We start from the raw sequence: 12,505 nt of genomic DNA, 5'->3' as shown, positions 1-12,505 counted from the left end.
TATATATAAAATTTCATTCTTCTTCCTAGATTGCTTTGACTATTTGGGATCTATTATGCTTCCATATGCATTTAGCATTACATTTTCTAGTTCTGAAAATATAAACAGAATTTTGATATTGTATTAAATATATGGATTATGGATTACTTTCAGTAAAATAATTACTTTTACAATATTAATTTCATCAATCCATGAGCGTGAGAGAGCTTTCTATCTTCTAGAATCTTCTTCAATTTTTTTCTTCAGTGTCTTAAATTTTTATTGTAGGCATGCAGGGTATGTATTTAAGATGTTTCTGACTTGTAGTTACCAACTTTCCTCCTAGGACTGGCATGGCTGTATACCAGAGGTTCTGGTAGCCTGAGCTTTTATGGTCATTTGATTCTAGCAATTTTTTATTTTCCTTCCTGGTTTATTTAATGACCCACTGATGATTCAAGGGTATATTACCAGTCCCTGAATATTTTTGTAGTTTCTCCAGGTTTGTTTTTGTTTGTTTTGCTATTATTGCCTGGCTCTATTCTGCTATTATCTGAGAAGATCCAAAAAATTATTTAAATTCATTCCCATTTATGTGGTTCTCTTTGTTGTTTAGAATGCAATTAGTATTAGACAATGCTCTGCGGGCTGTATGTTTCAGATCTGTTAGGTGAAATGTTCTACAGATATCTATTAAATCCTATTGTTATGAGAAATAGTTTGAAGTAGCTTTGTTGGTTTTAGTTGGATACCTTATCTAAAGATGAGAGTTGGATATGAAATCATGTATTATTATTGTATTAAGACCTACTCCACCTTCTATGGTTATCAGTATTCTCTTCATGAAACCAAGCCCCCAAAGTGTGGTGCATGTATATTTTATTATTTGTATGTGAGTGTGTATGTGGGTGAGTTGTTCCCTGCATTAATATGTGATGACTTTCTTTATCTCTTCTGATGACTTTGGTTTAAATTCTACTTTATCAGATATCAGAAAGCCCATACCAGCTTGCTTTAGAATTCCATTCAATTGATAAATTGGATTCCATTCTCTGAGTCTCAGTCTATGGGTTTCTTTGCCAATGTGGTATTTTTCTTTTGTTGTTGTTTATATATTTCTTTGTTTATGGTATATTTATTACAGACACAGATAGATTTTTTTAAATCCAATTTGCATCTTTTTGGTGAGTTGCTGTCATTTACATGTAAGGTTATTATTGGGAGATGTTAGTTTAATTCCTGTCATTTTATTAGTTGTTTTTCTGGTTGGCTGGATTTTTTGTTGTTATTTCATTCTCATTACTTACCATTAGAGTTTGGTGATTCACTGTGCTGAACAAGAGGTGATTCATTCCTAGTATTCTGTGATCACTGCTTCCCCTCAAGGAATTTATTCTGCTGTGCGCTCATGGTTGAGAATGACTTGGTTTCCTCCTTTGTATGTGGTGTCCTCAATACATACTGTACATAACCGCTGCAGTGCTGGCTTGATGGTCATTGACTGTCTTACTTCATCCTTATCTGTAAAAGCCCTTATCTCGCCTTCAATTTTAAAAGACAATCCTGCTTGGCAGTTGTTTGTTTTCAAGACAATATATTACTCTATGCTTTTAGTGTTATTAATGTGAAATCCAATGTTACTCTGTTTCTGTCTTGGTCTGTCATGGAGAGATTCTTCTCTGATCATTACCATTTAGGGTTCCAAAGGTCTTTTCTGTTTGAATATCTACTTCTTTTCCTATAGTTTGGATATTATCTGCTGTCATTTTAATGAATAAATTCCATATGCCTTCAGTTTTATGTCAGCATTTTCTTCTTCCCATACATTCTTAGGTTTGGTCTCTTGATTGCATCCCAGAGTTCTTGGTTAGTGGGGTCATGCTCAATTATTTTTTCTTTATTGCTGTTTGACTGTAATCATTATCTTTGTCTTCCACCTCGGATTGTCTTCTTTCTTCTTGGTCAAATGCACATGATGCTGCCCACTGTTTGTTATTTGATTAATTGATGGTTTTTTTTTTTTTATTTTTTGTCTGTTTGTTTTGTTTTGTTGGTTTTTCAAGACAGGGTTTCTTTGTGTAGCTTTGGAGCCTGTCCTGGAACTAACTCTGTAGGTCAGGTTAGTCTCAAACTCACAGAGATCTGCCTGCCTCTGCCTCCTGGGTGCTGAGATTAAAGGCATACACCACCACTGCCCGGCTTGTTGAGCTTTTTATTTCACACACTGTAGCATTTATTTTTAAGACCTCCAACCCCTTTACTGAATTTTTCTTCCATGTTGTTGACCTTTTCATTTATAATGTTGATCTTCTCTCCATTTCCTCTTGTTGCTAAAATTCGTCTCCAGGTCCCAGACAATTTCATCTGCCTGCTTGTATCATCCTTGAGGTCACTGATCACTTTTCCTAGTAAACTTTTGAAGACTTTAGTCAATAGATTCCCAACTTCAGTATCTTTGAATTCACTGCTTAAGGAGTTATGATCGCTGGGCGGTGGTGGCGCATGCCTTTAATCCCAACACTTGGGAGGCAGAGGTAGGTAGTTCTCTGTGAGTTCGAGGCCACCCTGGTCTACAAGAGCTAGTTCCAGGACAGCCTCTAAAGCTACAGAGAAACCCTGTCTCTTACTTCCATTCCCAGTGGCTGAATGAGGCCGATTCTCATCCTCCCAATAACCCCCCAGACTGTGCTCTAACAGAGGTAACTAATACTCTGTCTGTGCCTCCCACATACACTGGGAGTGTGGAAATCAGTCACATCACCAAGATCTGTCCAGGTAGAGGACCTGCTGCTCTTCATTGAAAAATGCCTAAACACTGAGCTCCCAGCAGGAGTCAGCAGACAAGGGGGCTCCAGGGTTTGATCTACCCAGTGGCCTCCGCCTCAGGTGCTCTCATATTCCAGTGTTACTCTCCATTCATGCAAGCCTCCCTGTCATGAGACACACCTCCCTGCCCTGTCCTCCAGCTCCCAAAACTGTTTTACCTTCCTTGTGCTGTGACAGGTTAAATCCAGGCTTTCTGACTTGGCTCATTTCCTGTTCCTGGCGGAAGAGTAAAAGCAGGGAGACACCAGTCACTAGATTTTCTTGTTACTTTCAAGCAATGACTGAATTCAACTAGTGGCAAGGGTTCATTATTATTATTTGCCGAAAATATACTATAAGTCTATAGATATTTTAGAAATAATTTCTTGGAGATGGGAAATACCAAAATAATTTTAACATTTTAAAACTATAATTTCTGTTTAGAATAGCCCACATTGTTAAAATGCAATGTTGACTTCCTTAAAAATATTAGTAAAGAATATGTAAGTCCAAAATATTTGCATGAAACAGGCATATAGACAAATTATAGAATCCATTAATAAACTCAAGCATAGACATAAATTATAGAACCCATTAAACTCAAGCATAAATATTCAACTAAGCTTCAGCCAGAGAAGTAAGAAGACACACTATGAAAAGGCTAAGCTTTTCAATAATCAGAGGAGGCAGACAAGGACACTCACATATTAAAAAATGAAATTTAACTTTTAGATAATACATAATCAACTCGAATGAAAGATTTTAATGTAGGCTAACACTGTAAGACTCCTAGGAGGAAATGCAGAAGATCTTGGCAATGATTTTTTTTAATAAGATGCCAGAAAACACAGACAACAAGAGAAAAAAGAAACAAATGGAATTACATCAATCAAAAACCAAAAATCTCCCAAAGGCCAACAATAAAACTAGAAGGTAGTCTAGAGATGGGGTAAACATCAGCAAGCTACTCACCAGCTATGATGTTAAATATCCAAAATAGTGAAGAACCTCAGGCCGCACAACAAAATAAGAAGGGATAACCCACTCCATTAAGAAATGGCAAAGGACCTGGATAGATTTTCCCAAAGCAATGGCATACAAGTGACCAATAGTTATATGAAAAAATGTTCAGCATCATTATTCATGAGAGGAACCCAAATCCACACCACAATGAGTTGTATACTGTTGAACACAAATGTAAACTGATTTAACCATTAAAGAATGTCAAATGAATTTTCTCAGATCATCAAAATAAATTGCCATATGATCAAGTGTCATGCTTCCAGGTATATGTATTATGAATATGTATACACACACATACATACATATGCACATAAGGCACACTCAAGGAAAAATAATAAGCAACTCACAAAAATCCGCATTCTCATGTTCAATGTCAAATCATCCCCAACAGTCAAGATAATGAAATAACGTAACCATTTGTAGATAGATAACTGCACAGAATGAGTGTACAAACAATGGAAAATTAGCCAGCTTTGAAGAAGTTTGTGACTATGTAACAAAATTGATGAACATGGTGTCAAAGGAACTGCACAACGATTTTTTCTTAATACTATATATATAACCTGATATTGTGTGAGAAAAGATTTCAGAAAAAAAATAAAACAGACAGAAGCAGTGGTGACAAGGGCTGGGGAATGGCGTGGAATGTTCAGGTGCATATTAGACGATCCACAGTCTCATTTATAAAAGATCAGTGAGTCTAGAGCACACGTGCACACATGTACAAGAAGACAGTTACCAAAACCTCGGTGAATGCTGGAAATGTGTAGGGAGTGCGCACATACAGTGTAAGATGAGAGAGCTGTTCACTGACTTGACAACAGTAATCATTGTATGTCAAAATATCATGCTGAGCGGGATAGGTATGCACAATGGCACGCACCTATAATCTCAGCATTCGGAAGACTGAGGCAGGAGGATTGTCATGAGTTTGAGGTCAACTTGGGTTGCAAGTTCAAGGACAGAGTGAACTATGGAGTGAGCTTGTTTTAAGACAAACAAAAGTGTCTTGTTTTAAGACAAACAAGAAAACAAATAACCCCCTCCCAAAAAAATCATGCTATATACCTTACATATGTCCAATAAAATAATACAAAGTATGGACTGTTTTGTAAAAGAGAAATATGAAGATAATAAGTGGAGAGCCCTCCCTCGTCAACCTTTTCCCTGGATGCTCTGAATAAGTGGTGAGTCCTCCCTGGTCAACTTCTTTCCTGGATGCTCTGAATTCCTCTAAGCCTATTGGTTTCTTTTCTTAAAGGAGAAAAAAGAATGAAGAATTTGAGTATTGAAAAAATGTCAAAATTCTTGGGAAAATATTTTGCATAGACGTCTTTTGGGAAAAATAAATCAAACAAACAAATACTTTTCTTTGAGAAGCAACCAGACATCTTTGTTTTCATGAGTGAGGTTTTGTCAAGAACATATTCAGAATCAATAAGCTACAAAGTTCTTGCATTTGTCACTGTAAGTAGCTTAGCAATCAGGATGCCTTGAGTCCTACACAATCAGAGGCGGGCAGGCAGGCTACCTCTAGCATTTCCACACAAAGCAACACTTTAACACCATCAGATGACAGTGTTCCAATCACCCCAGTTAAAGTTAGAAGCAGTCATTGGAGTATATATGAGAGAGACAAGATGAAAGAACCTCCAAAGGTGTTAACCCGATGGAAATGAAGGTTCAATGTTAAGGACATTTTGTCCGTCCAGGAGGACAACAGAGTTGACCATTGGCAGTCCTCCTAGGGGTATTCATTTAGGACTGTAAGTGTTGGAGCTCAGCGAAGGAGCACAATGCAGAAGCACCACCCTACCTACCCATAGCAAACCCTTAGACCTGCAGTAAATGAGGAGGCCTGCGTTGAAGCATGAGGCTCTGAGACAGATCACTATCACACTGACACTGCTGCTCAGCAGAAAGAGAGGTTCAGAAGTGCAAATGTCAAACATTCTATGGTAAGTCAAAGGCAGAGCATCCTACCCTCATTCTACATAAACACACTGCTGTGCCTTACAGTATTTATTTACCCCCCTGTTTGTCTCAAAGCTGATTTGTGTGAGGTCTTTGTAAGCAGTCACTTGTTTCCTCTTACAGTTTGCCTGAGGTGAATGTAAAACCTTTACTAAATGGCCATCACATTAAATGAAGTCATTCCATAATAAAATTACCATGACTATTGAAATGCTGAACATCTTTATAATATAGAACATTCAGATAAATGAAGTAGTATTATGTCTGTGCAGTAGTGGAAGAGAAGACAGCCTGGCATGACGTAGTCAGAGGGGCCACAGTCCCAACAATAAGAACTTCTTGAATTTCAGACAACACTCTCCTCCCCCACACCAATTGTTCTGCTCTAAATTTAATTCTACTGGAATTTTTTTTTTACTGTAACAATCTCGCAATGTAGGGCATAGTGTCTTTAAATACAGTCCTAAAGAGAAGCCCTAATAAATCACTCTTTTGGACAATAGCCATGTCTCTAGTATAAACTAGAATAGAAAGATAAATGGCTCTGTAGAGGGCATTCACCTAAATAGGGTTTTCCTTGGTGACAATGACAATCTCCTCCCTGGGTCATGGGGTGTGATGGAACCTCTGAGGTAGTTGAGAAGTCAAGATCTCAGTGAAGTGACTTGGAGTCCTTTGACTGAACACCCTTGCCTACACTAATCTTAATCAAATGTCAAAGACATCAAGAGAAAAAGACTAAGCAATTGATTTTAAGAGCTACTTTCCTTTCAGGGTAAAGCAAACACTGGTGATGGAAACAAATTAATTCAAACTGGGGAAGGAAACAGCCAGCCAATAAAAGGCAAAACCAAGGGCAAGGAGTTTGACTGAAGAGGGACAGATGAAGCACAGTGAAGTCAGTAAAGTCAGGGGAGAATGATTCCTGGGGGGAGTAGAAAGGGAAAGTGGGAGTTGGAATCTATAAAAAGCCTGAGTTCTACCGGGGTTCATGAATGATAACTACAGGGAAGTGACTTCATCTAAGACTAATTCTTCAATTTGTAATCTGGGTGTGCACAATCGCATCTAGTGGGAGTTTATACTAAGCACACTCAAATATACATGATCAAGATGTGGGGGAAGGGTTGATGAAATAAGACAACATTTTGCCTTACTAAACTTTGTTCTATGCAGACCCTCAAAAAGAGTCATTTATCTTACCAAGTTTGAGTCAAAGAAATAGCAACAACCCCCAGTGTTCATTGGGAGCATACTGGAATATTCAAGGAAGAGAATTCCAGAGAGTATTTTTTACTATAATTTTTTTCTCCTCATGCTCTGTACAATCCCACCTCTAAGTAAAATGCAACAGAAAGTATTAATACCCAAGTGACTAGCCCAGTGGGTTCATATAAGAAAATAATAACATTGAAATATGAACTGGCACTGTGCAAAATAGCAGTGCCATGGAAAGCGCCATGTGAAAGAAATGTGTATAATCACCACCTACGAGCAAATGCTCTTCTATAGAACTCTGGGGCATAACACAATGACTGTGGGTCTCTTTTTTAGTCACTCAGCAAAAGGAATTAGCCACCAGGCAGTGATGGTAAGCACTTTTAATCCCAGCACTTGGGGACAGAAGCAGGCAGATCTCAGAGTTCAAGGTCAGCTTGGTCTACAGAGTGAGTTCAAGGACAGCCAGGGCTAACAAAGAAACCTAGTCTCAAAAAAAAAAAAAAAAAACAGCAAAAGAATTAGCCAAGGAATGCCATAACTGCTACTTATTCCATCAACTAGATGGCAGCAGCATCTGGGCTCTCTGAGGTTCTTCAACAGAGATGTCCTCAAAATTGGTGCTACCATTGTTAAGCTTAAATTCGCACTTTCTACTTAGTATTTGTAAGCTATTATATAATTTAATGATGGCACAATGTATCAGATCCTCTTTAAATAATAGATGATTGTCCGAGGAAGGTGCCTCTTTCTTCAGACAGACCTGAAGTCAAGTTCGCATTCATTGGTGTGTGTATCGCATATTGGACAGGTTGTTTTCCTTTTCTGACTAAAGTCCCTCAACTATCAACTAAGTATCTCATCTCTAAGGCTTGAGAGGTTGAAAATGGATCTCTTTGGTTCCCACCTGGACCCTTGGACCGAAACTCCATTCAGCTGAATGGCCATTCTGTATGCTCAGGATAAAAACAAGGGACTGGTTTCTAATCCACTTCCCTTTTACCTTCTTCCAACAATCCAAATGTCTCCTGGCCACCAATCAGCAAAACAGCTTATTCTCATCCTCTCAAATTCAGCTTGTGACTGGGGAGATGACTGAGAGAACAAGAGAGCTTTCTGTGTAAGAACAAAAATCTGTATTTGGATCCCTAGTACCCATAAAAACCTGGGCATAGGCAGAACCATGTGCACCTATTATCCTTTCACCAAAGAAAAAGGTTATAGCAAGAGGGTAGCTGGGACTTTCTGGCTGGATAGCCTAGCTGAAAGAAAGCAGAAAGCTTCAATAATGGCCTCTGTCTCAAGGGAAATGATAGGCTAGGACACAGAATATCTTCTTCTGGCCTCAAGTATATTACACACACACACACAAACACAAACACACACACATACACACACACAAGAACCTTTGGTGTCCATCCCCAAGACTCTCTTTAGGGTTCAGATTGAATGCTACAACCAGTGAAAGAGACATTTTACTTAAGATACCTGAGGGTAAACCAACAAATTCTCTGAGTTTTCTGAACCAGTCTCTTTATTGTTCTTCTGCCTCTATTTTAATTCTCCTGTCCTCTTTCTAATTCCTCCTAGCGTTTTCTTCTAGCTTCGTCCCTCTAGCCTAAAAATTCTTCACCTTATAGGAGCCTTGAAGTGATTTTAAAAAAAATCACAAAAGCATATTCCCAGGGTAAGCAATAGGGAGCTGAGCCATTGCCATGAAAACACAAGGTTTCAAGGTTACAGGAGCAAGACCATGACCAGACTAGGGGAGGGGACTGGGTGGGCATAGTGCCTAGTGACAAACTTTGAAACACAGAAACATAGGTCTATTGTCAGCAGACTGGCAAGCAAAGAATTGGCATGATTTTCTTAGGGTGCTTTGTGTAGCAACCTGGTAGACATCTGTGACTTTGACCTTGTGCACAGATATAAAGTTTTACACTTATGATCCATTTACAAAAAGCATTTATCTATTTTGAACTTGCTTTGAGGTGAAAGTGAACTAGTTATGGACAGTTAGCCTGAGCAAAAAGGAACAAAGCAGGCTTTTAAGTGTCTACAGTTCTTGTGGGGTAAATAGATCTAGTTAAGAAACATATTCTAGTATATTTTCTATATATCAAAATTATAAGGCTAAATGAAAATTCATCTTCCTAACCATCCACAGATATATGCGCCCATAAGAGGAGATGTAATAATGAGATTACATATAGATATCACATGAGATTACACACTACAATGCAGACACTGGGGAGACACCAAGCTGCCTTAACAAAAAAGAGCAACAGTTTCCAGAATCAGTGGTCCTGCAGGCCTTGCCTGGACAGGACTGACCTCCATCAGAGTCACTTCTCTGGTGTGATGACATATGAATTAACAATTACCATATGCTGTATATTTCCATAGCCTCCAACACACATGCACATACACATGCACTCACACACACACACATATACACACACACCAAAAAAAGCTTAAAATAAAAAAAAAAATAAAATTTAACTACTACTTTCTTGAGAAAAGACTTCCCTGTCCACCTGTCACAGAAAGTGTCCTGCTGGTTTATCATCCCAATGATCTCAATCCTTTTTAAAAGTGTCCTCTGCATGGAATTAGCATAATTATTTTATGGCTTTACTACTTCCTAGAAAGTAACTTTCATGAGACTTGGGAACACCATCATTAGTTTCTATCCAGTGTGTGGCACATGGTCCTTCAATGAATATCAAGTGAATAGTGGAAGAGAAATGATGGGAAGCAGTCAACTTACACATGCAGAAAGGTAGGATTTTCATGGGCAGTTCTGACTACACAGTCTGATCCCTTCAGATTGAGGGCCCACATTCTAAGCAAAAGAGAACTCCACTGTAACCATAGCTAAGAGTCATTTACATTACACGACATTACTGTGTACTGTTGATTGCATTGAAACATGTCAAAGTCACTTTTAAAAATATAGCAACATGAAAATGTTGTATTACTTATTGCCAGAGTTTGGTTGCTGATATCTGTCTGCTCTTGTACCAGTTCTGATACATAAAAGCCGCTGTATGAGTTTGATAGTTTTGGAATCAAGAAACAAAAGCTCAGCACGAGATAATTAGGGAACTTCCGCTCAACACCTCAAACTTACAATGGTTTGCAGGACTATGAAGATGTGGCATGAGGCTTGGCCTTTTTTTAATGATTCTTCTTTTTCTCCTTCCTTTTACTGGCTTCATCCTTGAGCACACAGAAAAGGGCTGCCTTGGTTCTGTTATAACAATGACTTTGATCAAGAAAGACCATCTTTTCCACAACGTTTTCTTTTCCAAAGCCCCTGGCCAACATCTCCTCCCATCTTCTTTAACTGTACTTCAACAAGTATTTGTCTGGGGACCATTGGCTGCCATGGTCCTAGGTTGTTCCACCAATTACTGCCAAGGAGAAAGAAAATAAATCATATTCATCCTGGATATGAGGGTAGGCTTATTTTCCCTGAAGCATTTGTTTCTGTCACTGAGAAATGTGGATGTCTAAAAGCAAATCAGACAGGAAAGAGTGAATACTTTCTTGGTAGAAACAAATGGGATCCACTACATTTGTGAAAATTAATGCATTGGGCAGAATGCTTAGGCAAAACCCAAGACGTGAACAACTGCTTAGTAACTTAATGCCTTTTGTTGGGACCAAAACTACTAACTAATCTGCCTTTCCATTCTAGACATTTATTAAAGAATCTATTAAACCAAGAGCAAATATCGTCTTATGTAAACCTTTTTTGTAGGTTCTTTTACTTGACTTAAGCATAATACATTTTCCAGTTAGGTTTTGGTCAGTCAATATGTTTAAGTATTTATACTAAGAAGTACACAATTTAAAAATACTGCACCATACATCAAGTCTCAGATATAGCTTCCCCCAGGAGCTTAGAAGCCAATGCCTGACATATGAGCCACGTCAACGCACAGTGACAGCATTCAATACCAACGCTAATACTTAAATGTGATATAAGTATGTATGTCTATATAATCCATTTAAATAAAAGCAGAAATACTGAGAGAGTGCTTCAGTCTAGCAGTGTTTAAAAGCCTGGTCCCTGGAGCCTTGCAGAATGCAGTTTGAAGTCATCCTATGGGGTAAGCAGAGAGCACTTGACAATTTATAAATCTTCCTCTGCTGTTCATGTCCTCACCTGGAAAGAATACACCTGATCTCAGTGGGCTACTGTTAGGATTGTCCACCATGTGCTATGAAGGAAAATTTACCCATATTCAGGAAGGGCATATTACGTGGTTGTTGCTTCCTCATCTTTAGGAGCAAAATGCATATCAGAAACAACAAAAGAGAGAAAAGTCTGAGCTTGGCTCACAGTTTGGGAGCAATTTTAACCTGTGCTGCAGGGAAGACACGGCCGGCCGTGTGGTGTACAGTGGCAGGAATGACACTCTGGCAGCAGTACACAATGCAGTCGCTCAACATGGAGCAGACCGGAAGAAGAAAGAGTTAGACAGGAGCCAGGGATGGGTACCATCTTCAAAAGCCCACTACTAGTGAAATCCTTCCACTTCCAAAGAACTTCACAGCTGCTAAGGACCTACCTCATATCCAAAAGATGAGCCTTCTGTCCATCACCATGGTAAAATACCATAACCAAAGCAACTGGGGAAGAAAGAACTATTTCAGCTATACGTCAACATCGTAAGTCAAGGCAGGTACCTGGAGGTAGAAACTGATGCAGAAGCCATGAAGACATTGCCTACTAATGCTCCTCATGGCTCGTTCTGCATGTTCTCTTACAGCAGCCACCATACAAGACCCCTTACCCAGAGTTGGCAGCACCCACAGTGGGCTGGGCCCTCCCATATTGATCACTTATCAAGAAAATGCTCAGCAGATTTGTTTATTGGCCAGTCTTACGGAAACATTTTCTCATCTCTCTTCCCAAACGATTGCCAAATTAACATAAAGGCAACCCTTAGTGGATGGTTGAAATTTTGGACAGTAATGGTGTGTGTGCTGGTATAATAACAGATCATACTAGACACTCAATGAACAACCAGAAGTGAGCAAGAGACAGGCTCTGGATGGAAAAGACCATATTTATGTGGCATTACCTCACCAAATACTGCTATTGAATTATGGAAGTAGCTATTTTCTCCCTTCTTCCCATCTCAATCTACTTAACACATGCTTTCTTCTTGAGGAACTGGGATTGTGGAATTCACGTGCTATAAATCCTTACATAGAAGGACATCTGCCCATTCTAGGAGACAAGAGACCTGCTAACACTTGCCACTAATACAGGGAGGATGGAGAGATGGCTTCTTAGTTAAGAGCACTTACTATGCAACAATGGAAACTGAGTTCAGATCCCAACGGCCACATAATAAGCCATGTGAAGTCTCATATGACCTGTAACTCCAGGGCCGGAGAAAAAGAAAAAGGAGGATCACTGGGGGAGTGCATGATGCAACCCAGATGAAAAACACGAGCTCCAGGTTCTGGCTTTCGTGTAATCACAAAG

At 39.0% G+C, this 12,505-nt stretch overlaps 2 long non-coding RNA genes across 2 annotated transcripts in view; both read right to left on the bottom strand.

The window, feature by feature from the left end:
- LOC126512443 (uncharacterized) overlaps positions 1 to 10,249 on the bottom strand; it is a 12,317-nt gene extending 2,068 nt beyond the window's left edge. The window contains exons 1-2 of the long non-coding RNA XR_007595042.1: positions 10,133 to 10,249; positions 2,964 to 3,021 (exon numbers count right to left, since the gene is read on the bottom strand). This is a non-coding gene — a long non-coding RNA (uncharacterized lncRNA). The remainder of the gene's footprint in view (positions 1 to 2,963; positions 3,022 to 10,132) is intronic.
- Positions 10,250 to 10,320: 71 nt separating this feature from the next.
- On the bottom strand, positions 10,321 to 12,374 carry LOC126512473 (uncharacterized). The gene is made up of 3 exons (XR_007595054.1): positions 12,325 to 12,374; positions 11,580 to 11,640; positions 10,321 to 10,415 (listed from the first exon to the last, which is right to left on the bottom strand). It is a non-coding gene; the product is annotated as an uncharacterized lncRNA (long non-coding RNA).
- Between the last annotated feature and the right edge of the window lie 131 nt (positions 12,375 to 12,505).

The sequence above is a fragment of the Alexandromys fortis genome, unplaced genomic scaffold, assembly GCF_014885135.2.
Source record: "Alexandromys fortis isolate MF-2015 unplaced genomic scaffold, M_Fortis_MF-2015_v1.1 scaffold_111, whole genome shotgun sequence".
Classification (NCBI taxonomy): domain Eukaryota; kingdom Metazoa; phylum Chordata; class Mammalia; order Rodentia; family Cricetidae; genus Alexandromys; species Alexandromys fortis.
Note: the sequence above shows the minus strand (reverse complement) of the source record. Positions and strands in the feature narration are given on the sequence as shown.